Source organism: Plecotus auritus (genome assembly GCF_963455305.1).
Source record: "Plecotus auritus genome assembly, chromosome: 7".
NCBI classification, from domain to species: Eukaryota; Metazoa; Chordata; class Mammalia; order Chiroptera; family Vespertilionidae; genus Plecotus; species Plecotus auritus.
Genome location: NC_137774.1, coordinates 122998828 through 123026571, shown reverse-complemented (window position 1 = coordinate 123026571; position 27744 = coordinate 122998828). Strand labels below are relative to the sequence as shown.

General features: G+C 36.9%; 1 long non-coding RNA gene across 7 annotated transcripts in view; it reads right to left on the bottom strand.

Annotated features, from left to right (window-relative positions):
- Window positions 1–27744, bottom strand: part of LOC308253835 — a 128418-nt gene that overhangs the window by 72126 nt on the left and 28548 nt on the right. For 6 of the 7 annotated variants that reach the window (XR_013961160.1, XR_013961161.1, XR_013961162.1 and 3 more), the window contains 4 exons: window positions 27299–27420; window positions 26207–26309; window positions 25302–25398; window positions 22778–22851 (listed from right to left, as the gene is read on the bottom strand). This is a non-coding gene — a long non-coding RNA (uncharacterized lncRNA). The remainder of the gene's footprint in view (window positions 1–22777; window positions 22852–25301; window positions 25399–26206; window positions 26310–27298; window positions 27421–27744) is intronic. The other variant, XR_013961159.1, reaches the window with a different exon arrangement.

Sequence of the window (27744 nt, the reverse complement as noted above, 5' to 3'; positions counted from 1 at the left end):
TTTACAGAAATATTGCAGCTAATAAGTGAAAAAGAAAGTTAGATTTTACAAATCTGAATGGCATGACGACTCAACAATTGCTAAAATCATTAGGTTAATAGCTGATGGGGAACTTTATAAGGCCTACATCAGGCTGATAATACCTGAACCTTTTAATCAAACTTAACATCACACCCACATAAAAAAAAGAGCAACCAGATGTTATCTGCTTCCTGATAAGATGCATAGAAAGTATACAACACCATCAATGAAATACTCTTGTAAAAAAAAAAAAAAAAAAAACCAAGCTTGTGTAAGCCTATAGACCTAACTACTGATTTATAGGAAGCAAAGGAGACAGAGTAACATATTTACCACCTAGCATGCAATTAGCAAAGCCCTGAGTGTAGGTGTGCAGAGAGAGTTACATGGCAGGCCTGAAATGGCTGTCCTGAGAAAAAGGCCGTTTGCAAGGCTGGACCTTGGCTGGTGTCGGGGAACTTGGACTTCAGTAGGGTTCCCACCATTCTTGGAACTGATAGGAGTGCTCAGTGTGCCTCTTTCCTTCTGAGGGTCTGGAATTTGGGTGCCAAGGATGCCTATGTAACCAGCCTCCAATAAAAACCCTGGGCACTGAGTCTCCAGTCAGCTTCCTTTTAAACATCTCACATGCGTTATCACAACTCATTCCTGAGGTAACTGAACACATCCTGTGTGACTCCTTTAGGAAAAGACTCTTAAGAGGCGTGTGCCAGGTTTCCTGCTGACTTGGCCCCCTTTCGCCTTGTCCCTTTCTGACATCGCTTTGTATCCTTTTGCTATAATAAATCATAGCCAGGAGGCCAACTATCTGATAAACGCTATGAGTCCTCCCAGTGAATCACTGAAACTGGAGGTGGTCTTCGGAAACCCAAACACAGTGGAAACTTTTCAGATTAATAAGCTGATTTCTTCAGCAAATAACTTGCACAAGGAAAAATGGCAAACCTATAAATTGCAATTCAAAAACCATAAAACTTAAAAGAAATTTAAATAAAATTGCAAATAATTGTTGTGCAACTCTGTGGCATTTATACTCTTGAAGTCATTTAAATTTAAAACTGCACTAATACTTTTAGAATATTTTGTGTAAGTAACCTAAATTTGACTCAAGAAGAGTATCAAAAACTGAATATATTCATAAATATCAAAAAAGTTAAATCAGCAGTCAAATATCTATCCACAAGAAAGCACCAGGCCACAAGAAAACCTCTATAGAGGCAATTATACTTTATTGTCAGGCATAAATGGAAACACAAATGAATGGGAAAATAAACCATGTTGGTGGATGGGAAAACTAAGTTTCATAAAAATGTCTATTCTCACTAAATTACTCTCTAAATTCAATTCCAATAAAAATCCCTGGAGGATTGTTAAGAGAATTTAATACTATAACCCTATAATTCACATGTGAGAGAAAAGACTGAAAACAGAATGATTTTGAAAAAGATGAACAGGTGGGATGATTTACCCTAACAGTCATCATCTATAATAATAAAAGCGTGATATGCTAATTAGACTGGACATCCTTCTGGACGACCTTCTGGATGAAGCTGGGGCTGAGAGGGAAGCCCAGGTCCCAGGTGTCTGCCGGCGGCCGAAGAGAAGCCCCAGGTGCCAGAGGGAAGCTGGTGCCAGCAGCCAGGGCTAGGAAGGCCTACTCTTGCACAAATTTCATGCATAGGGCCTCTAGTCATATCATAAAGCTCTAATAATTTAGATAGCATGATACTGACACAGAGATAAACAAATCAACTGCACAGAATAGAAAACCCACCCATATGTAGCAATTCGGTAAATTAAAAATGGCTATACAAATCAGTGAGGAGAGGAGAAATTATTCAAAAATTGATGCTTAGAAAATTAGTAATACTTATGGAGAAAATTAGATCACTGTCTCATAAAATAAATCCCAGGTAGACTGAGAAAACCTAAATCTAGAAAGCAAAAGTATAAAACTTTTAGAAGGAAAAGCAGGAAATGAACCATATGGCAGCAAAATAAGAAAAATTTGCTTAAGCAGGACCTAAAAAAGTACAAGCATTAAAGGGAAAGGCTAAAAATTTTTACACAATAAATTTTTAAATTTTTAGGCCTCAAGTCACCATAAACAAGTAAAACTACCAGCCACAAAATAGGACAAATTTATAACGCATCACCAAAAATGAATTACTATAAAGAACTCCTAAATAAAAAAAAATAATAATAATTTAAAAAAAAGAATGTGAATAGACTATTCACAGAAAATGAAATTCAAATGACCAATAAACATATGAAAAGCTATTCATCTTCACTAAATATCAGGGAAATAAAAATTAAAACAAAATAACATATGACACTCTAGTCTAATAATATTAAGTATCAGCAAGGATATGAGGAAAGAAAATCTTACACGCTGTTAGTTGCTTAAATTGGTATAGTTACTTTAAGGAAATATTTGGTCACATCATGTAAAGTTAAAAATGATTACAACCAACACATGCATACCCTAAGGAAACTTCACACATGTGTGTAAAAAAACAAGCATAACCCTATTTCCTACAGCATTATTTTAACATTTAAAAGTGGAAAATAGCCTAAATGTCCACAAATTAGTGTGTCATTGTAGATAAACCTCAAATATAATATTAAGTGAAAAGAGCTCCAGAATATGAATAGTGTGATACCACTAGTATGAAGTTTAAGAACATGCAAACAATGGTATATATCAGCACTTCTTCAATGATGAAAATGTCCAGTATAGTAGCCTAAACCACATGGGGATACTGAACACTTCTAATGTGGCTAGTGCTCCTGAGGAACTGAATGTATTTTATGTATTTTATTTTATACTAGAGGCCCGGTGCATGAGATTTGTGCACTCAGGGGGCGGGATATCCCTCAACCCAGCCTGTGCACTCTCGCAGTCCGGGAGTCCTCGGGGGATACCGTGACCGGATGGTGGAGCAGGTGATTGGGGGCACCAGACCAAGGCGGGGCGCCAGTCGCTGTCATTGGGGTGAGCCTCTGGTGGTTACTGAAAATTCTTTACTCCCACGTGCCACAGTCCCACCCAGTGCTCACACTTGCTGCCGGCACCGGCCCCGCTTGCAGCCACTGCCAGCAACCTAGCACCAGCCCTGATCACCCCTCAAGGCTTCTCCACCTCCCCCTGCTCCTGAGGGGCAATCAGGGCAGCAGCTGCTGCTTGCACCCACTACTGGCTCTGGCCCCAATCACTCCGCACCATCAGCAAGTGTGAGCACGGCTGGCGCCATCAGCACGTGGGAGTGGCGGCGGTGGGAGTGGGGCTGCTGGCAGACAGGGGACCAGGGACGGTGACAGGAGGGGCCTGGCAGGGGCACAGAGGATGGGCCAAGACCCACCCCTGTGCCCACCACAATCTCACAGCCCACAGTTCCTTTCAAGGTGCATGAATTCGTGCACTGGGCCCCTAGTAGATTTAGAATGTTACAGGGCAATAATAATTAGGTAACTTATTTTCATACACTTGTCATAAAACTTAAATGTCATAATTAATCAAGTTTATATTCTTCTTTTAAGAAGAGATAAAGGAAATAAATAAGGTGATCATCAAAACCTTTATCCCATATTCTGGGAAAGACCTGGTTAAAGCAAATAAAATTAAACTGTGTCGGTGACCTACTACATAACTTTTTTTTTTTGTAGTTTACAAACCTAAATAGGTTTCAACTGGAGGAAGAAAAGAGCCCTGGCCCATTTGGCTCAGTGGATAGAGTGTCAGCCTGCAGACTGAAGGATCCCGGGTTCAATTCCAGTCAGGGGCACATGCCCAGGTTGTGGGCTTGATACCCAGTGGGGGGCCTGTGGGGAGCAGCCAATCAGTGATTCTCTGTCATCATTGATGTTTCTGTTTCTCTCTCCCTCTCCCTTCCTCTCTGAAATCAATAAAAAAATAAAAATAAACATTCATTTAAAGGACTTCTACAATATATTAACTTCTACAATATATTAACTTCTACAATATATTACAGGCATATTAACTTCTATAATATATTACAGGCATAAAATGACCTTTAAGTCTTGGACTCATGAGAACAATCGTTTTGAACTTATGATAAATATTAATAATGTGATACAGACCTACAATAGACTTAGTGTCTCTAGAATTGAGGTGGGTAGACACAGTAGAAAGACCATTGAACTGTTCTTTTCTAATATGCTATTAAATTGATGATTTACAATTTGTAGTATATTAAAAAATTATAATCCTGATTTTGTATTTGTATAGAACATTAGAGTTCAAAATATTTTCATGTAGATGATTTTTTAAATATGTTTTTATTGATTTTTTTTTTAGAGAGAGAGAGAGGAAAGGAGAAGGACAGACAGATATAGAAACGTCATTGGTCAGCTGCCTTCTACACAGGTCCCACCGGGAATCAAGCTCACAACCTGGGCATGTGCCCTGACCAGGAATCAAACTGGCAATCTCTTGGATCCAGGGTCGACCCTTAACCACTAAGCCACACTGGACGGGCTCATGTAGATTACTTTATTCAGTCATCCCAATAACCCTCAAGGAGAATAAGATCCCCATTTTACACATGAGAAACAGAGACTCAAAGGAGAAATTTTCCAAAGAGCACATAATTTCAGAAATGGGATATGAACCTAGATATTTTCATTGCAAGACAATACATTTGTTTTCATCTGTACTTCAGCTTCTTTATCTTTAAAATTATATATATACTAGAGGTCCGGTGCACGAAATTTGTGCACGGGGGGGGGGGGTCCCTCAGCCCAGCCTGCACCCTCTCCAATCTGGGACCTCTTGAGGGATGTCCGACTGCCCACTTAGGGATTGGGCCTAAACGGGCAGTCGGACATCCCTCTCACAATCCAGGACTGCTGGCTCCCAACCACTTGCCTGCCTGATTGCCCCTAACTGCTTCTGCCTGCCAGCCTGATCACCCCCTAACCACTCCCCTGCCAGCCTGATTGACGCCTAACTGCTCCCCTGCCAGCCTGATTGACGCCTAACTGCTCCCCTGCTAACCTGATTGCCCCTAACTGCCCTCTCCTGCTGGCCTGGTAGCCCCCAACTGCCCTCCCCTGAAGGCCTGGTCCCCCCCAACTTCCCTCCCCTGCAGGCCTGTTCCCCCCTTCCCCAACTGACCTCCCTTGCAGACCTGGTTTCCCCCAACTGCCCTCCTCTGCCGGCCCAGTCACCCCTAACTGCCCTCCCCTGCAGGCCTGTTCCCCCCAAACTGCCCTCCCCTGCAGGCCTGGTTGCCTCCAACTGCCCCCCCTGCAGGCCTGGGCCTCCCCAACTGCCCTCCCCTGCAGGCCTGGTTGCCCCCAACTGTCCTCCCCTGCAGGCCTGGTCACCCCTAACTGCCCTCCCCTGCTGGCCCGGTCACCCCTAACTGCCCTCCTCTGCTGGCCTGATTGCCCCCAACTGCCCTCCCTTGCAGGCCTGGTTCCTCCCAACTGCCCTCCCCTGCTGGCCTGATCGCCCACAACTGCCCTCCCTGGTCCCTCCCAACTGCTCTCCCCTGTTGACCTGATCACCCACAACTGTCCTCCCTTGCAGGCCTGGTCCCTCCCAACTGCCCTCCCCTGCTGGCCATCTTGTGGTGGCCATCTTGTGTCCACATGGGGGCAGCCATCTTTGACCACATGGGGGCGGCCATCTTGTGTGTTGGAGTGATGGTCGATCTGCATATTACTCTTTTATTAAATATGATGATGCAGTTTTTCATTTATTCCTCAAGTATTTACTATCAATTACATGACAGGCAAGATTAAATGATATGCATGAAAGTACTTTGGATGCTGTATTAAAAAATAAATAAATAAATAAACATCCACACACAAATGTAGGATGGTAACAGTAACGAAACTTGGCTTAAAGGAGATAAATACCAAAGTTGATAATTTAACCCACAGTTATTAAGTTCCTTTGGGCTCCCTATGATATGCATCTGAGAAATCATCCTGATACACCTGGTAGATAAATCTATTTAGCTAGATTTAAGGTAGATTAGAATAGTTTGGTAGACTATTGAAAATTTTTAATGAAACAAAATAACGTTTTAGGATGCTGAGAGGACCCTTAATTTTTATTTCTATACTGTATATTTTGGTAATAACATACTTGATAGTTAATATCACATCCCCATCCTCTACTAAAACAATGCTATTTAAAGCCTCCTGTCTGTTGCTATTGCCCAGTAATTCTTAATGTTTGACATAAAGATATCTAACTCTATTACACTTGTAATCTTTTATAGGAAAGGACTCTACAACAGCTGTTACTACATATTTTGTTCAACATAACACTTAAAATACAATACACTGTGGCTGAAAAATTACACTAAAATAACATTAAGAAGTCTAAACTAGGAGAAAGAGTTTCTAGAATATTACTCATCTCTGATGACTAAGTACAAACTGACATTTCTCCTAGCCAAGATTTTTTTTAAAAAAATCCTATTTATAGAAACAAAAACTGAGCATTACTGTACCTAAAATCTGAATGTTACGAATCAGGGTTTTTAAGAACAAATCTCATTTTCACAATTATTCATAGTAATATATATGTCCTAATAAACTCCATGTAAATCACATAGTTCAAAAAGAAAAATGTGGTCCACCTATTTAGAAACAGAAATACCTACATACATATTATTATAATAGTTGCCACATTCTCAAAAACTAAAAGTTGTTTATAATACTTCAACTTTTAACTGTTTATTTTTTCATGTTTTAAGGTTGGAAATAGATTTGTTTCGGCTAGTCTCTACTTTTTTGTTAATGAATACTTCCATATTGTCCTATTTCTGAAGAATGAAAGCTACACGCAAAAAAAGTTGTTTAATCACAATTTCATTTTCACATATTCACCACACTTAATTATCCAAGGGAAAGTTTCTAGACAAGTCGACTAGTCATTAAAATTTTAATAAGATCAAACAAAAGTAATTTTATTGTATTAATATCCTCTCATTCAACAAGAAGAAATTTACAAGTTCTATTGAATGAAGAATTCCTTGATCTAAGTTAGAAAGTATTCAATCTAGGGCCAGATTACAATTCTATGAACTTCAAAATTTTTTTCAAGAGTAACACAGTATATTCGTAAGTGGATTGGCACACACAGTGATGGAGACTCCTCCAATGAATCCCAATAAATTCTCATCTTCCATCAAAAACAAAGGAAATTGTTTAAGTGAGCAAAATGTAGATGACAGACATACCTAAAACACAAGAATAACATAGTGCTCTCCCTCTGCAGCAAAATAAAGCTTCTACATATTTGTAGTTAAAAAAGAACCTGTGATTTTTATACTTCTTTGACCAAAATAAGTATGTAAATTACAAAATTAAACATTTAGAAAAGTCACAGTACTTCATCAATAAACAGATGAAATGATAATAGTTATTTGACCTTTGAACAACATGGGTTTGAATTTTACAGGTCCACTTACAAATGATTTTTTTTTAGTATATGCTTAACTTTATATTTTTGTTGTTTTCTAAAATTCAATATATTTTTAAATCATTTTTATTTTTTAATTACAGTTGACATACAATATTATATTATTTTCAGGTGCACATCCCAGGGATTAGACATTATATAACTTACTAAGTGATCACCCCAATAAATCTAGTACCCGTTTAACACCATACATAGTTATTACAATATTATTGACTATATTCCCTGTACTTTATATCCCCATGACTATTCTGCAACTACTAATGTATACTTCTTAATCCCTTCACTTTTTTCACCCATCCCCCACAACACCATTCCCATCTGGCAACAGTCAAAATATTCTCTGTATCTATAAGTCTGTTTCTGTTCTGCTTATGCATTTATTTCATTTTTTAGATTCAATTGTTGATAGACATGCATGTATTGCCATTTTATTGTTTATACTTTTACCTTTTTTTCTTCTTCTTCTTAAAGAAGACCCTTTAACATTTCATGTAATACTCGTTTGGTGGTGATGAATTCCTTTAGCTTTTTCTTGTCTGGGAAGCTCTTTATATGCTTTCCAATTATAATGAGTACCCTGATATCAAAACCAGACAAGCACACTGCAAGAAAAGAAAACTACTGGCCAATATCCCTGATGAACATAGATGCAACAAAATATTAACAAACTGAATTCAATAGTACATTAAAAGGGTCATACACTACTATCAAGTGGGATTTATCCCAGAGATATAAAGATGGTTCAACATCCACAAATCAATGTAACATACAACATTAACAAAATAAAAGATAAAATCATATGATCATCTTAATAGGTGCAGAAAAAGCATTTGAAAAAATTCAAAATCCATTCATGATATTAAGGATACATACCTCAACATAATAAAGGCCATATATGCAGACCACACATAACACCATACACAATGGTAAAAAATGAAAAGTTTTTCTCTAAGATCAGAAATAAGACAATGATACCTACTCTTATTCAACATAGTACTGGAAGTCATAGAGCAACTAGGCAAGAACAAGAAGTAAAAGGCATTCATATTGGAAAGGAAGAAGTAAAACTATCTCAATTTCCAAATGACATGATATCATATACAGAATACCCTAAAGACTCCACCAAAAAAATTACAACTAATCAACAAATTCAGTAAATTTGTAGGATACAATATCAATAAGTAAAAAATCAGTTGCATTTCTGTACATTAACAACATCAGAAAGTGAAATTAAGAAAACAATCCCATTAAAAAACACATGCAAAAGAATAGCTAGGAATGAATTTAACCAAGGTGGTAAAAACTCTATACAACACTGAAAACTATAAGATATTGATGAAAGAATTGAAGAAAACACAAAATGGAAAGATAGTCTGGGTTCATGGATTAGATGAATTACTATTGGTAAAATGTCCATACTACCCAAAGCAATCTACAGATTCAATAAGATCCCGATCAAAATTCCAATGGTACTTTTTCCAGAAATAGAAAAAAAAATTCTAAAATTTGAATGGAACCACAAAAGACCCTGAACAGCCAATGCAATCTTGAGAATGGAGAACAAAGCCAGAGGTATCATCCTCCCTGATTTCAAACTACATTATTTCAAAGCTGTAGTAATCGAAACAGGATTTTATTGGCACAAAAACAAACACATATATCAAAGGAACTGAATAGAGAGCCCAGAAACAAACCCATGTACCAGAACTATGACTTTCTGTTTTCACCTGGGATCAGCTGGCTCTCTCCTTTAGACCTTTAGAAAGTTCCCACTTGATGGCCTCATTGGCCTAGTCCAGTGGTCAGCAAACTCATTAGTCAACAGAGCTGCAAACCGCGGCTCGCGAGCCGCGTGTGGCTCATGAGCTGCAGTTTGCCGACCACTGGCCTAGTCTTTTCCTCTCATTCAAGGCAGAACCAAAGTAATCCTATATAATAAAGAGGTAATATGAAAATTAACCCTCACGCCTTCACAAGATTGATGCCTATGACCAGGCCGGCAGGGGGGGCAGTAAGGGGTGACCAGGCCAGCGGTGGGGGGGGGGGGGGGCAGGTAGGAGTGACCAGGCTGGCAGGGAGGGGGCAGTTGGGGGCAACCTGGCTGGCAGCGGGGGCAGTTGGGGGTGAACTGGCTGGCAGCTGGGGGCAACCAGGCCAGCAGGGGGGGGGGCAGTTAGGGGCGATCAGGCAGGAGGCAGGTGAGCAATTAGGAGCCAGTGGTCCAGGATTGTGAGAGGGATGTCCGACTGCCAGTTTAGGCCCAATCCCCGGGATTGGGTCTAAACCGGCAGTCGAACATCCCCCAACGGGTCCCGGATTGGAGAGGGTGTAGGCTGGGCTGAGGGGACCCCCCACCATGCACGAATTTCATGCACTGGGCTTCTAGTATACTTAATAGTAGTAAAAGTGGCAAAAGGACCAATGGAACAGAACAGAGAACCTAGAAATCAACCCAAGCCATTATGTTCAATTAATATTTGACAAAGGAGGCAAGAGCATACAATGGAGTCAAGACAAACTCTTCAATAAATAGTGTTAGGAAAATTGGACAGGTACATGCAAAAAAAGGAAACTAGATCACCAACTTACACCATACACAAAAATACACTCAAAATGGATAAAAGACTTAAATGTAAGACAGGAAACCATAAAAATCTAAAAGAAGCCATAGGCAGCAAAGTAGCAGACATATGTCATAGCAATATCTTTACCCATACATCTCCTAGGACAATGGAAATTAAGGAGAAAATAAACAAATGGGACTACATCAAAATAAAAAGCTTCTGCACAGCAAAAGAAACCATCAACAAAACAACAAGAGAGCCCACTACATGGGAGAACATATTTGCCAATGTTACATCTGATAAGGGTTAATCTCCAAAATTTATACGGAACTCATACAACTTAACAAAAGGAAGATAAACAATCCAATCAAAAAATGGGCAAAGGACATAAACAGACACTTTTCAAAAGTGGACATACAGAAGGCCAAGAGACATATGAAAACATGCTCAAAGTCACTAATCATCTGAGAGATGCAAATCAAAACAACAATGTGGTACCATCTCACACCTGTCAGAATGGCTACCATCAACAAACAATAAGTGCTGGCAAGGATGCGGAGAAAAAGGAACCCTCTTGCACTGCTGGCGGGAATGCAGACTGGTGCAGCCACTGTGGAAGACAGTATGGAGTTTCCTCAAAAAACTAAAAATGGAACTCTCATTTGACCCAGTAATCCCACTTCTAGGAATATATACCAAGAAATCAGAAACACCAATCAGAAAGGATATATGCACCCCTATGTTCATAGCAGCACAATTCACCATAGCTAAGATTTGGAAACCCATCAGCAGATGAGTGGATTAAAAAACTGTGGTACATCCACACAATGGAATACTACACTGCAGTAAAAAAGAAAGAACTCTTACTATTTGCAACAGCATGGATGGACCTGGAGAGCAAATAAGCCAGTCAGAGAAAGACAAATATCACATGATCTCACTCATTTGTGGAATATAATGAACAACATAAACTGATGAACAAAAATAGATCCAGAGACACAGAAGCATCAAACAGACTGCCAAACCTCAGAGGAAAAGCAAGGGAGGGTGAGGGAGATGTGGTAAGAGATCAACCAAAGGACGTGTATCCATGCATATGAGCATGACCAATGGTCACAGACACTAGGGGGGTGAAGGCATGAGCTGGGGAGTGGGAGTAAACAGGGAGAGGTCAATGGAGGGAAAAGAAGACATATGTAAAACTTTCAACAATAAAGAATTAAAAATATAGGGAGAGATCATGAAAAAAAAAAGAGTGGCAAAAGTAAATGGACAAACAAGGGGATATGATGCTAACTGCCCTTTGAATATGGATTCATGGTATCTTTCATACCTCAAGATCCTGATTTACTTTCTCCCTAACATTGTAATTCACTGAAGAAGAAAAAAAAGACAGAAATACCCAATTTTTTAGCAAGTCAGAGAGTGCTTCAATCCTAGAAACAATATTTGGCCACATACAATATAGTTTGGATCTGGGAAAAACCTTAAATACTGAGTTCTTGCCTTCATCCTATATAATAAAAGCCTAATATGCAAATCAACCAAACAGTGGAACAACCAGTGGAACGTCTGGTTGATAAGACATGCACTGACCACCAGAAGGGCAGATGCTCAACGCAGGAGCTGCCCCCAGCCCGCAGGCCCCAGGCTAGCCAAGGTGGGTGCAGCGGGGGGGTGGGGGGGGAGGGTCCTCCCATTGCCTCACAGATAAGCCCTGATCGCCGGCCAGACTTAGGGACCCTACCCGTGCATGAATTTCATGCACTGAGCCTCTAGTTTTATATATAAGAAAACAGATTCAAAGAGTCTCAGTGACTTAGCCAGGGTTAATTTTCTTAAGTTTAATTCTTAAAAAGAAAAACAATATATTTTTCAAGTTTTTCTTTAACAATTTTTGCATGAGAGAAGTAAAGATCTGCCCAAACTCTTTAAATACAATCTTTTAAAAGTTGCCATTTTCTAATTTGTCCAACGCAGTCTGGTTGGAAGTCAATAAATAAAATGAACTTGTCATTCTGTTTAATTTAAAAAAAAAAAAAACAGGGAAGAGAACTTTGTTTATCAACAATATAATAACATATACTCACAGCAGTTTTCTTGAAACCAAGAAATTCAAAGTAAGGAAAATGGCAAATGACTTCCCAAACTTCAGGGAAATATTTTTTTTTTTTTAGAGTTAGTTTTCTGAAGAAAGTAGATAAAGATAAGACCACCTGTGAATTAATATATTCTCAGAAAATTGTTTTTGAAAAATAAATGTGTTTGTTTTATTGTTCTACAAGAAAAAAAGAAATCAGACTTTATGAAACACACTGGAAAGTCCCATCCTTTCCATGTCCATCCTTATTAGTACAATAAAGAAATGAAAGCCAAGGCATCACGGGCTATGATCCAAACTGCATGCTTTGGTTTCCACTAGGACTTACACTAAATTTCTTATGAACTATTCTATTTTCCATTTACCTGAGTGATTTCTTATAATTGCTACTATCCCAAAGAAGTGTATTTATAGTTAAATAGCCTATGGCTCATACTTTGTGTTTGGAAAAGATTTTTTTGCCCTCGTTTCACTGTTTCTTTCCCCACCTTTTCTAACCTAAAGAAGATTTAGTGTCCCACAACTTTAGTAACAAAATATTTCAAATCCAAAGATGAAAATATACCAAAATTAACCACAATAGAAGTTCTAACTCTGTCGTAGTTAGATAAAACAAACAAGATAAAACAGACCAGGGATGCAGACAAATATGATAGCCAAGGAACTAAAGAAACTCTTCAAGCCAAGTTTTAATGCCAGAGAAGGTAAATCTAACATTCACTTTTATATTATTCCTAGAATGAATTCCTATTCTAAGCAAGAATAACAACAGCAGTAAATCTAAAAGGAGACAAGAAATTTTGAGGAAGCCTAATTATATTTTATTTCTTCATAATATATAGCAAATCTTAACACTCAATAGATAACATACACTCATAGAAGAGCTCATTAATTAAAATATCACACTAGCTGTTTAAAGACTGCTTCTGCCTCTGGTGATTTAAGTGGAACAGACATATACTGCCTCTTTTAACAGTCTACAATTGCCTTTAGTTTTTCTGTCAATAGTTTTAATCTTCTTTGTTGTTTTGATAAACTTAGTCTTTTTTTTTAAATGTACTTTGCAATCAATTTTGCAAGTATTTGTAACAATAGATTCAATTGTGGACCTCTGTCCCTAAATGGAAAAGTCATTCTAAATTTATTTTATGTAAAACATAAATTTATTTGGTTGCTTCATTTCTGTACTTAGTTCTTATTAAAATCCTTGCACTTTTATAAATTTCAGACAGCAAGACAGAAAGAGAGAGTCAGAGAAAGAGGAGGAGAGGACTTTGTAATAAATCCTGCTTGAGCCAACTCTCAGCAGTCTTTTGGCAAAAGGCCTGTGCATGAACTATTTCCAAGACCTCAGTCTGAAAGACAGCCAAAGGCTCCACAAAAGAACAGGTCCTAAATGGCTTATTACCTTTCACCTTTGACCTTTTACCCAGTTGCCTCATACTTTGTGAACTTGAAATCTTGTGAGAGAATGCTTTGCCATCCTACTATTTACGAACAACCTTTTTATTCTACAGGATCAGCTTGGCAGGACATATCCAGGTCACCTGACCTGTGTTGTCCCAGAAACTATGTGCCTCAGACGCTTCTTAAAATTAAGCCAAAACTGCAACATTTTAACTGGTTGAAATCAGTATTAGACTGTGTAGCAATCATCAATCATTTAATTCATTTTTATGTTGTACACTTCACCAAACTATTAACACAAAAAAAGTACAAGCAATCATACTTGAGTTATAAGTGGTATAAATTATGCCTTGCATGGAAGAGAGAAAAAGCATAAATTTAAACCTGAATATTACAAGTTAATCTCAACTATTATACTATCCTAGATCTTGCTAAATTTATCAGTTCACAACAAAAATTACACAGTCTTGCCCAGCCAGTGTGGCACAGTGGTTGAGTGTCGACCTATGATACAGAAGGTCACAGTTCAATTCCCGGTCAGAGCACATGCCCGGGTTGCAGGCTCAATCCCCAGTGGGGGGTGTGCAGGAGGCTGCCAATCAATGATTCTCTCTCATCATTGATGTTTCTATCTCTCTCTCTCTCCCTCTCCCTTCCTCTCTGAAATCAATAAAAATATTTTTTTTAAATCACACAATCTTTCAGTTAATAATTCATGTGTTTTCAAAACTCAGCATTTGTTTTAGTCAGACTATACATTAGGCATTTACCTAAAGAAATTACTTGATTAAATTCATTATCACCAGCATGTTTGTACTGATCCTTCAAGGCTGCTGCTTTGATTATTTTGGTGATCCCTTTCAAATAGATTATATAATTAATTTAAGTCTCACAAATTATTAAGGAGTATAAATATAGTCAGATTTATTTTTTAAATGTGAAAATTTATTTTAAGAATGAATAAATTAGTGAGCAATCACATTTCAAAGGGTCCTTTATTATTCAATGGATTTATTTTCAGGAATTATTTTATTAATGTCCTTAGTGTACTCAAAATATAATTAAATTTGCCAAAATATTATATGCACACAGCTTATCAGAAATATCAACTATTTTGAAATAAGTACAATGTCAATGAATTTTCTTAATTGAAGAAAACTGTATCATTGTATTTACATATGCATTCACCACTAAGAAAAAATTAATTGCACTGATCACAAGAGTGAAGTTGATTTAATAATTTACCACTTGATAAATGGTAAATATGGTTTTTAATTTGGAAAAGAGCTTCCGTGTTTAATCTAATGATGATGATGATGATAGGTAGGTAGCATTTATTGAATGTGCTGAACACTGCTGGAAGTACTTTACATGGATTACATAATTTAATCTTCATGACAACCCTATGAAATTGATACAATTATTATTCTCATTTATAGAACAGGAAAGTGAATCAAAGAGAAGTTAGCAAGAGAAAGATTTGGAATTTGAACTTAAGCAATGTGACTTAATTGCCTCTTAAACCAGGGATGGCTCTTAGAAAAAACTTACTAAATATACAAATAAAATAACATTTAGAATTATAGTACTTGTATACGACTTTATACTTTCTTCATAAATAACCTTCATAAATGTTTCATTTGAATTTCACAATAATCCTGTGAGGTAATATCATCATTCCTATTTTACAAATGAAGAACCTAAAAGTAAGGAAGATTTCCCAGCCAGCCTGGCTCAGTGGTTGAGTGTTGACCTATGAACCAGGAAGTCATGGTTCGATTCCTGGTCAGGGCACATGCCCGGGTTGAGGGCTCAATCCTCAGTGTGGGGTGTGCAGAGGCAGCTGATCAACGATTCTCTCTCATCACTGATGTTTCTATCTCTCTCTCCTTCTTCCTCCCTCTCTAAAATCAATAAAAATATATTTTAAAAATTAATTTAAAAAATAAAAGTAAGAAAGATTAACTGATTTTTCTAAGGTCACTTGGCTAATAAATTAATAGCGTGAGAATGCCAACCCAGGTCTATTAATATCAGACCTTATGAGTTTTTTCATTGTAATTAAATGTATTGGGGTGGCATTGCTGATATCTACCAGCTAGATACCATTAGCTCCCTGAACCCCAACTGCAGAAACCAAAAATGTCTCCAGACATTGCCAAATATCCTTTGGGAAAGCAAAATCATCCCCACCTAACAACCACTAGTTTAGACTATCCTTCCTGCTGAAAACTAAAAATGCAGAACTTTTATAAATATACAATCACCTTAAAGCACTGACCTGACATAATAGAGACTTCTCAAGTCAAATTCTGAATGAAATATCAAACCCAGTGCTATCTTTCTAGTTAGTAGAACATCAAACACCAAAGCCAATATTGACTTGAGGACATTTGTTAGTTGGCAAATTTAAACTTCAATTCAGAAACATTGAAGGCAAAGAGCCCCACCTAAAGAGGGGGTTGTCTAGTAGGAAATCCTCTCCATATTAAATTGGACCTCAAGGCAATACCTAGAATGTCCTCCCATTCCCAGCCTCATCCCTACGACCTCAGTGAGGTTACTTTGGCACTAAGAAGAACAGAGGGAAAAAGGGAAAGGAAACAAGGAGGGACCTCTATTATCAGATGCAAATAAAATTAAATTGTACCCCTATCTTATACCACTCACAAAAAATTAACTCAAAATAGATTAAAGACTTAAATATAAGACCTGAAATCATAAAATTCCCAGCTTTCCACTACCAAAAATATTTGATCACATGCTGGCCTTTATGGATATTTGTTGACCAAGTTCTCATTACCTTAGTTGACTAGAGAACCTCAATTAGAGATTTTGGTTAAAATGGTCCTAGATTATTTGGCAAAAGCAAATGCATACCCTCCCTCTAGGAAGGTAACTTTATTCTAAGCCTCCAGGACGTTCCAAATAATTTTGCAAACGCAATGAGAAAGATAACCAAGCATGCAAGGGAACAAAAGCACAATGGGCAAAAGCCTACATAAATAAAAGACAACTGAGAGGAGAACCAAGATGGCGGCATAGGTAAACACCTGTTCTTGCTGCCTCTCACAACCACATCAAAATTACAACTAAAAGACAGAACAACTATCATCAAGAACTGCGGTAAAGCTGGCTAAGTGGAAGTACTACAACCAGAGATGTGAAGAAAGTACACTGAGACTGGTAGGAGGTGCGGAGGTGCGGAATGGGCTGGCACCCGGGTATGCTGCTTTTTTAATCAGGAGGGAGATACAAACTCCCGCTTGCTCTGAACTCCAGTTCTGGGCAAGACTCTGGGGGACCTAGACACATACAGGAACTCCAGTTCTGGGTGAGACTCTGGGGGACCTAGACACATACAGGAACTCCAGTTCTGGGTGAGACTCTGGGGGACCCAGACACATATGGGGAGAAACTGGACTGTCTGGCATCGGGGCAGGAATGCGAGGGTGGCTTTCTTCCAGATGGAGGTGCTCGCAGTGGTCATTGTTCCTGTGCTGGGACCTCCCGGTGCAGGGCTGACTGGCAGCCATTGCTGTTTGCTCCACCCTGGGGATTCCCTGAGACTCTGCCCTACCCAATTTACAACCCCAACCAAGCTGTGCCCAGCGGCTTTTGCATATGAATGGCATATCCTATCTCAGCCTAAAACCTGTCAAACAGGAAGCAGCTGGGTCAGGGAGTCCCAAAGCTATCAAAAGAAGGCCCAAGAACCGGCACCAGCACCTTGCTTCACAGCTGGGCCTCGTCGGCACACTTCCAAACCTAATACAAAGAGGAGGAATCTGCAGATCTCTCTGTAGCTCCTGCTGGGTGGCCCCAGGCAGTGATTGATGTTGCACCTCCTTGGAGATCCAAGAGCCAGTGTACCCAGTGGTCAGTGTGAGACCATCCAGATTACAACTCTTCACATCCATAAGTGACACACTAAAGGGCAGACTCAGTGAGCACCAAAGTCCCACTGAAGCAAATACTGTCCCATAAGGGTGTCTCCTGCACAACAGCTCTTCCATTGTAGACACAGCTGGTCCTCACAGCCAATTGGCCTGGAGGTCAGTTCCTCCCAGTGACACCAACAGCGATCAAGACTTAACTACAACAAGACTGTGCACACAGCCCACAAAGGGGTGCACCAAGAGTGTCCACCTCAGGTGATTGGGGAGGCTGAACCACTGGGGCCTATAGGACACCTACTACACAAGGCCACTCTATCAGCTCAAGGAGACTTAGCAGCTACCTAATATATAGAAACAAACAGAGGGAAGCAGCCAAAATGCAGAGACAAAGAAACATGTCACAAATGAAAGAAATGGAAAAAAGCAAAATATTGGATATAGCGTACAAAACCACAGTTATAAGGTTACTCAAGAATCTTCTAGAAACCTCCAAGGAACTTAGTGAGACCTTCAAGGATCTTAGTGAGAATGCCAAAAAAAATGGAAAAGGACCAGTCAGAAATTAAGCATACACTGACTGAAATAAAGAACAACATACAGAGATTCAACAGTAGACTAGAGCCGTGGTCGGCAAACTGCGGCTCGCAAGCCACATGCAGCTCTTTGGCCCCTTGAGTGTGTCTCTTCCACAAAATACCACGGCCTGGGTGAGTCTATTTTGAAGAAGTGGCATTAGAAGAAGTTTAAGTTTAAAAAATTTGGCTCTCAAAAGAAATTTCAATCGTGGTACTGTTGATATTTGGCTCTGTTGACTAATGAGTTTGCTGACCACTGGACTAGAGGATCCCAAGAATCAAGTCAAAGATTTGAAATACGAGGAAGCAAAAAACACCCAACTGGAAGAGCAAAAGAAAAAATAATCCAAAAGTATGAAGATAGTGTAAGGAGCCTCTAGGACAACTTCAAGTGTACCAACATCCGAATTATGGGGGTGGCAGAAGAGGAGAGAGAGCAAGATATTGAAAACCTATTTGAAGAAATAATGACAGAAAATTTCCCCTACCTGGTGAAAAAAATAGACTTACAAGTCCAAGAAGCACAGAGAACCCAAAACAAGAGGAATCCAAAGATTACCACACCAAGACATCATAATTAAAATGCCAAGGGCAAAAGACAAAGAGAGAATACTAAAAGCAGCAAGGGAAAACAGTTATTTACCTACAAGGGGGTACCCATACGACTGCCAGCTGATTTCTCAACAGAAACTATCCAGGCCAGAAGGGAGTGGCAAGAAATATTCAAAGTGATGAATAGCAAGAACCTACAACCAAGATTACTCTACCCAGCAAAGCTATCATTTAGAATTGAAGGTCAGATAAAGAGCTTCACAGACAAGAAAAAGCTAAAGGAATTCATCACCACCAAATCAGTATTATATGAAATGCTGAAGGGTATTCTCTAAGAAAAAGAAGAAGAAGAAAAAGGTAAAGATAAAAAATTATGAACAACGAAGTGACAACAAATACAAATCTATCAACAAGTGAACCTAAAAATCAAATGAATAAAAAACCTGATGAACAAAACCTGCGAATGTAATAGAATCACGGGCATGGAAATGGAGCAGACTGACAATTCTCGGAGGGAAGGGGTTGTAGGGAGTGCGGGAAGAGATTGGACAAAGATCTTACACCTATGGATGAGGACATAGGTATAACTATCATCAGGCATAACTACTATCAGGCCCCCCGTGGGGGAGGGGGGGAGGGTCTGGGGTGTGGTGGGAACCAGGTGGAGGGGAGCTGTGGGGGGAAAAAAGAGGAACATCTGTAATAATCTGAATAATAAAGATTTAAAAAAAAAAGAAGAAAAATTTTCCAGGTAACCTCCATGCTGTCTCAAAGGGTAAGAGATCCTTCTTTTTTACTGCTGCATAGTATTCCATGGTATAAATGTACCACAGCTTTTTTTATTCACTCATCTACTGATGGGCACTTGGGCTGTTTCCAGATCTTAGCTATTGTAAATTGCACTGCTATGGACATAAGTGTGTATATATTCTTTCTGATTGGTGTTTCGGGTTTCTTAGGATATATTCCTAGAAGTGAGGTCACTGAGTCAAATGGCAGTTCCATATTTAATTTTTTGAGGAAAATCCATACTGTTTTCCACAGTGGCTGCACCAGTCTGCATTCCCAGCAGCAGTATATCAGGATCCCCTTTTCTCCATAGCCTCACCAACACTTGTCATTTGTTGATTTGTTGATGGTAGCCATTCTGACAGGTGTGAGGTAATACCTCATTGCCATTTTAATTTGCATCTCTCTGATGATCAGTTATTTTGAGCATTTTTTTCATATGTCTCTTGGCCATCTGTATGTCATCTTTGCAGAAGTATCTATTTAGGTCCTTTGCCCATTTTTAATTGGATTGTTTATCTTCCTTTTGTTAATTGTATGAGTTCCTTCTACATTTTGGATATTAACCCTTTATCAGATGTATCATTTCCAAATATGTTCTCCCATACAGTGGGCTCCCTTTTCATTTTGTTGATGATTTATTTTGCTGTCCAGAAGCTTTTTATTTTGATGTAATCCCATTTGTATATTTTCTCCTTAGTTTCCCCTGCTCTAGGAAATGTATCCGCAAACCTATTGCTATAAGAGATGTCTGAGATTTTGCTGCCTATGTTTTCTTCTAGGATTTTTATGGTTTCACAACTTACATTTAAGTCTTTTATCCATTTTTAGTTTATTCTTGTGTATGGAGTAAGTTAGTGATTTAGTTTCATTTTTTGCATGTATCTGTTCAATTTTCCCAACATCGTTTATTGAAGAGGCTGTCTTGACTCCATTGTATGCTCTTGCCTCCTTTGTCAAATATTAATTGACCATAGAGATGTGGGTTGATTTCTGGGTTAGAAAGTGGAGCATTTTATGGCCCCAATTTAGTTTATGGTCACTTTACAAAATCTGCCAAAATTATAAAAGATTTAAAGTTTTTTCTGTAATTAATAAGTTGATCTTTTGTCTCTCCATATCTAATTCCTTATTTCTAATTCTACCAGGATGATTTATATTGTTAAAAACATCTTTGGAGGATTAGTATTTTGGTCATAATTTTATATGAATACAATAACGGATTATATACATAAATAACTGCCTAATCAGGAATAAAATTTTAATCCTAGAAAAGATGTTTAATAGAAATTTTAACTACTCGGCACATCATTAGTGGAGCTAGGGGTTTAAAAATTAAATTTCAAGGTGGTTAAAGCATAAATTCAAGAACTTTAGACAATTTTTAAGAGAATAAAATGCTAAAATAAAAATTAGCTTATAATATGCTTATATAATTAGGTGTAATTATACATTACTACTCTATTTTCATATAAGTTAATATAGTAGAAGAATATTATTCAGAAAAAAATTTGTATAACATTTTTAAAGATAATGAAATAGCAACAAAACAATTTTTAGATATAATATAAATAAATCTTATTTATTAAAGAAACTAAGTTAGAAAGCACAGGAACACTGACACACTAATTACTCTGCTTTACATAGGGCTAAAGTATAACAGCACAATTCTGTGATCCTTATATATACAAAGCTTCCCCTAACTTTTATGATTTTGCCTTTGCTGGAAACACAGAATTACTTTATCATATGCAATTCTATTATTAGTAAGAGGATCTCATAATAACTCAATTAAACATTCCCATGCCTGAGAATTTTCAATGAAGGGACCTCACTTTTACTAAGGTAATAACTGGATTTTGTTCAAGATTCTCAAATTTTGAGTACATCACATTAAAAACCATCCACTTTATTTTCAATTGCTTGGGTGGATGGGATTAAAGAAAATGCAGCTGTACTATAAGAATTTTCTGCTACTCAACTGCCAGTGTAGTTATGCATGAAGAATTCTTATTAAGTCAAAAGAGAACAGAATGCATTTCAAAGCAGAATTGACCCCCTGGATTCAGTTTTACCAATGGAAAGATTCCAGTCACTATAGACTCTTTTCCATACTCAAAAAGAGATCCTTTCTACTAATAACCATTAAAATGCTCCACACTTTTAAGTTTGCAGCATCGTGGCCTCATTACAAATTAGGTATTTAGAGAAAACTGCATTTCCTTTAAAAGAAAATGTTAAGTATGTACAATTCCTCCATCATGCATTTTTTACTAACTGTTTTTGCAACCTTGACTCAGGCAAATGCTCAAGGAGGCTATAGAACTGATATAAGTATGAGTTTTATCCCTGATTGTAAAACATTCTAAAGATTTTTTTAATGCGAAAAATAACATCATCATTGTGAATTCAGCTCTGGAATACAAAGGCAGGAATTAAATTGCGTTGTTAAAATGTTAGCAACTACATTTCATTTTTTGAAGAGGCAATTTAGTTTTCTGAAATAAAGACTTGATTATATCTCTTATTACTGTTATAAGAATCTGATATATCACAAAATATAAGAGTTACAGCATGTGCCAACTATCAACCAGGAAAAATGAACATGATTCATAATTCACTTTAAGAATGTCTAGTTAGTCAATCAAGTGATTTGTAATCATGAAGGCTGCCAGAAATTGAATGAATAATGAGCCACAGTAAAACCCCTGGATTTTTTTAATATTCTTATTTCATTATGTGACTTTTATTGCTATTTTTAATCTGTTTCTCAGCATCACAAATTAAATCACATATTTACTTAGAATTCTTTTACTACTAAATAGGCTAAAGGATATACAAGTTGAATGACCAGAGTATTTAATGTCTTCCTACAAAATTAAAAGTTTTCATGTTTATAGCTGAAGCAAAGAAAACTGCATTCCTTCCAACCTCCTCAACACTTGCCTCATTTTATCTAAATTATTTGGTGAATATGCTATTTCAGCATGGCTCATTCTAATTCAGTATATTTTCTTAAGTTGTTTTATATAGTATAAAACAAATAAAATCATTTAACAGAATCTAGTTGTTATCAGAAGTCTTAAACTTGCTTTTAATATTTTCATTGTATAGCATTTCCTCAGTTAAAGTTATATGCTGATGGCCAAAGAACATTTTACCTCTAATCCATATAATCTTATTAAATTATAAATAGAGAAAATATAAACCAACTTAAGGCTTGGCATATTATTAAAAGGATAATGTGATAAATTAGTGTTTTTCAAATTGTAAAACTACTAAGCTATGTAAGACTTTGTCATTCTGATAATACTAACCATTAATCAGGAGTGTATTACATAAGAACTACAGTTTAAAGCAAATGGAACTTTAAATGTGATAACCAAATAGGCTCATTTTTTACTTACTTTTCATAATTTTCAAGCAGAAGGATCCTTTTCCAACTTTAGATTGATTATGACACCAGAGCACATGTGGGCCTCTTTAAGGAAAGTAATAGAGTCCTTGAGTCAAGAGCTATCATACTCATTATTGAAATATATTTATGAAAAATCAACTACCTAAATTTTATGGGTAAATTCCCAATAATAAATGTTTGGTTGTTCAAGATAACAATATCTTGAACCCCAAGAAGCCAATATGATTATAGTGAGAACTCAGGGAACTATTTTCTACTCTGAATGGCCCCTGAAAAGTATAGCAATACTCCACCTTAGACTTACTTTATCACCCCTGTCATACCAACTATGAGAATCATCTTTTCTTTTAAAAAAAATTATCTTTTCTCTCCTATCAAGATTAACCAATCATTCCTTCATTCATTCTCTCAGTCATTCAAAAATGTTTATTAAGAAGCTACTATGTTCCTCCTTGTGCTAAAAACTGAGGATATAAAAATTAGACACATCACCTTTTTATTTGCCCTTAATAAATCTATAGTCTAGTTAAAAAGAGACATATAAATAAGTATAATAAAATATAGGTTCTAGAATAGACCTATGTACAGGAAAGGCTTAAAGAAGGTAAAGTTCACCTGGCCATCATAGCTCAGTGGTTGAGCATCGACCATGAACCAGGAGGTCATGGTTCAATTCCTGCTTAGAGCATGTGCCTGGGTTGTGGGCTCAATCCCCAATCCCCGGCATGTAGGATGCAGCCGATCACTGATCCTCTCTCCTCATTGATGTTTCTATCTCTCTCTCCCTCTCCCTTCCTCTCTGAAATCAATTAAAAATATATATATTAAAAAGAAGAAGGTAAGATTCACTGGCAGAGGTCAGTAGTCAGGAAAGTCTTCAAAAAAAATAACAAAGCTGAGTCTTAAATGAAAAGTTGCTATTTATCAGGAGCAAAGAGGAAAGATCATAATGGTAAGAAGAAAAATATTAATGAAGATTAAAAAGTACTAAATAACAAATCGTGGTAGGATGACTACAAGCTATTTAGTGTAAGACTAACATGTAAGGAGTATGTATGGTATTGAGTGGTAAGGGAGGGCTGCCAGAGGTAAGCCTAAAGCAGTATGCAATGGCTCAATAACAAAAGACCTTGTACATACACTAAGGAGAACACAGTCTATCTTTTATAAACAATAGAAACCATCAAAAAATTTTAAGTATAAAAATCATAGGATCATAGATTTCCATGATGTCTTATGCATTTGGCTTTTCTCAACAATGATCAAACCAACATTTCACATTTCATTATGTATCTGTTAGGGAACTATCACCGTTTTAGCCTACTTGTTTTATATTCATATGCAAATGATTTTCCAAAACAAGGGTCTCAGCATCTAGCTAACTTGTGAGTAAAATAACAATTCTACTATCTGAAAAGTGGGGTAGATACTAAAGATACACCACTTTCTAAGGGAATCATCAAGATTCTACTTAAAGAATTCATACATGTGATATATGCATTTGCATAGACCTACAACATTAAATATTCATAATCTACTGACAGATTGTCAAAAGTTATGCCCACGTGAAGTCACAAAAGCAAATGTTTTGGCCAGTGACATTTTGGTGTGCCTTAATCAGCAGTATAAAATCACTGTGAACTAGCCAGACTCTTTCATAAGCGAAGCAGTTCAGTCCTGAGTTACATACATAAAAGCTTCATGCAGCTTAACACAGAACTTCTAAATAGTAGACCACAGAAGCTCTGAGGTCATATATCCAAACTTGCAATCCTGGGTCAGCCACTTGTACAAATTATTAAATTCTTTGAGTCTCAGTTTTCTTATCTATAAACCTGGGACAATTACTCCTACCCCATATAACTGTTGTGAAGATATAATGAGACATAGAAAGCACTTAAGCATAGAACTGAGCAAATATTCATTATTCAATAAATAGTATTTTATTATAACTACACTAGAAATTATTCTAGCTATGACAAACTCAAGTTTATACATTAATTTTGTTAGATTTGCATTATTAAAGAAATTTCCAAAGTCTAGTCCAACTGAAAATGTTTGAGGTAAGCCAAATGTGAAAATAATAATCATCATACTGAGGCAAATCATATAAAATAATGTATTCAAGAAACAAAATTTTTAAAAATGCATCAAGTTACACTGACTACTTACGTACAAAGCATGGGAAGAAAGAGTCCAATCTTTTTTTTCCAAATATTGAATTTTTAACATCCATAGGGGAAAAGTATCTTGTTTTATTCTAGAAAGCATATATCCATAAGAGGTCAAATATAAAACCATAGTCTAAATCATCTAGTGGGGAATTTGGAAAAAGTGAAATAGTCCAATCTTAATATAGAAATACTCAGCCTTTGCGAGGAAAAGAAAATTGTACAATAAAAACTTTTCTCAAATTATAGTGCCAAGTTATTACTTTTTTTAATTTCATGGCCTCTTACAAAAACATATAGTACAGACAGTAAGGCTGGTTATAATCATGTAATGTCATGTACCTGTAGTATAGGGAACCCCTCCTTACAGGTAGGCCTTTCATCTACCGTCAGTGAACATCAGTCCTACCAGTCTGTGACCTTGGGATTTGTTTATACCCTGAAAGAAGGAAAATAAAAATATAATAACAACAGCAACAACAAAAAAAAGGCAGCATACTAGCAAAGCAAGACTATAAAAGAAAATTTACTTTGACAGCCTGACAAAGAAATGACTCAATTGAAAACAACTAGAAAAAATGAGCATCGAAGCAACATTAGTAACTGTATCAAGTTATTTCTGTATACTCCCATGTGTTTACATATATACTCATATATGTACATAATTCATGGTCAGACAAGATTCATGGGTCAAATCACAAAAGTACTTAGTAGAGTAAAATGAAGTTATGATTATTAAATATGTATTAAATAATATTGACCTGAACTACAGATTTCTAAGCATATACACTACTAACTCTTATAAAATTAAACATATGTAGTCATCCACTCTATCTCTGAATAGCAAGCATTAATGATGGCTACCAGTTGAAAGACCAAAATGGAAGAGAATTTTCAGATTGATACTGAAATTTCCTGAAATCAGTAATATATTTTAAAGTAAGTATAGAACAGGTCATTCTGTTCAGCCAATATTCATCCAAACAAAAGTCATTAATTATAAGTTAGTTAGCATGTGTTATATGGAAATAAGATGAAGGTGAGAGAGAAGGTAATCAAACTACTTTTAGCAGAAACACCAAATTATTATTTCCATTCTTTTTCATTGTTAGGTTATTTCTGTGTGATCCTTATACTCAAGTAATAAAGCATTATGGTTTAATATCTCATAAAACAAAATTTAAAACACTGAAAACATAAAATAACACTAGCATGATCTTTCCTGTACGAAAATGACACTGACTCACCATCCGTAGAGAGGAGTTTCAAGTTGTTTTTCCACAATGGAAATGGACTTGCTGATCTAGCCAGTTCCCTTGCCAAAGTTCCCTGGTGAACGAAAGCTTTTATCTGCAGGATGAGTGTTACCAGTAGTTACAAAAAACAACTAAATTAAATAATCAACATAGAAATTAAACTTGTGCCTTGATCCCAAGCCACTATGCCCTAATGGCCTACAAATGAAGCCACAGAAATATATAAATACTATATAATACTTACATACAAAGTTGCACATATATTTCCTTAGACACATTCACTGTATTCTATGTATACTGAACTAAAAATACAAACAATCAGAGCCTGACCTCTATCCCTAAATAAAAATCTTCTCAGCTGTCTTAGCTAAAACAGAGATTGCTTCTGACATGTAAAATCAGAAGTATATAATGAAAATGCTCAGAACGTGAAAGCATGCCAATTTTACATTCCTCATCACAAGCAGCAATAACTGAGGAAATTACAGAATATTTTTGTTAATGTTAGTGATATTCTCAATAGCATTAAGTGTAATATGACTATAGGCAAAACTACTTTGACATTTCCAGAATTCTGAAAATATCAACTTTTTATGAAGAAAAATATTTTTGTTACTAGTTACAGTGTTCATTCATGCTAATACATGCAAGGGTTTTGTAATTAAATATTCCTGATGTGAAATTTTATCAGTTGCCTCCTCAATCTCCATAAGAGTTGAAGAGCTGGTTAAACATTACTCAAAGACATAGTTTTTAAGTATAAGTAAAATTAATGTTATGTGTTACTTTATTATTTAAGAAAATAAAAGCTTAGATTAACATCTGTTAAAAATCAATGAGAAAGAGTTAACAACTAGGCATAATGCAAACAAACTCACAATGCTAAGTATCTATGAGCAAAGCAGTCACTATTTGGGGGTTCTGTGAACAGGTGGTACACAATCTCAAAGAAATCACAATATTAATATTACGGAAACATTCCATTTTCAGCTCTACATACTTGTTTGCAATAACAAACAGCTAAATTCTACCCCAGATCCTCCGCTAAAACACAAGATGAGGTGGAAAAGCATGGCATCATACCAGCTCATTGTAGCTACCACAGGGATGAGGCCCTGGGGCTCCTCTTTCAAGTGAAGATAAGGAAATTTCAATAGAGATGCTGAGAACATCTGCTACAACCTGTGATGTAGGTCTGCTGTCACCTGTAGACAAATGAACTTTGTTAATTTTAAGACTAAAAATGTTTCCAATCACAATTCTATTTTAATGACTCATTCTCTTTAACAACTCTTTATTACATTCATTGCCATCAGCCCACACCAACTTACCAAAATTGGGAGTCGTCCACTAAACTGCAAACCCCTAAAGTTCCTCTTCATTTTCACTTTCCCATTTCCACAATGCCCAGCTGAGCACCTTATAAATTGTATATGTTTAATAAATGTTTGATAAATTGAAGTTAACTAGTCATCTCACTCCCTTACCTGTTATCCCCCACCCCAAATAATCACTTATTCTAGCTATAG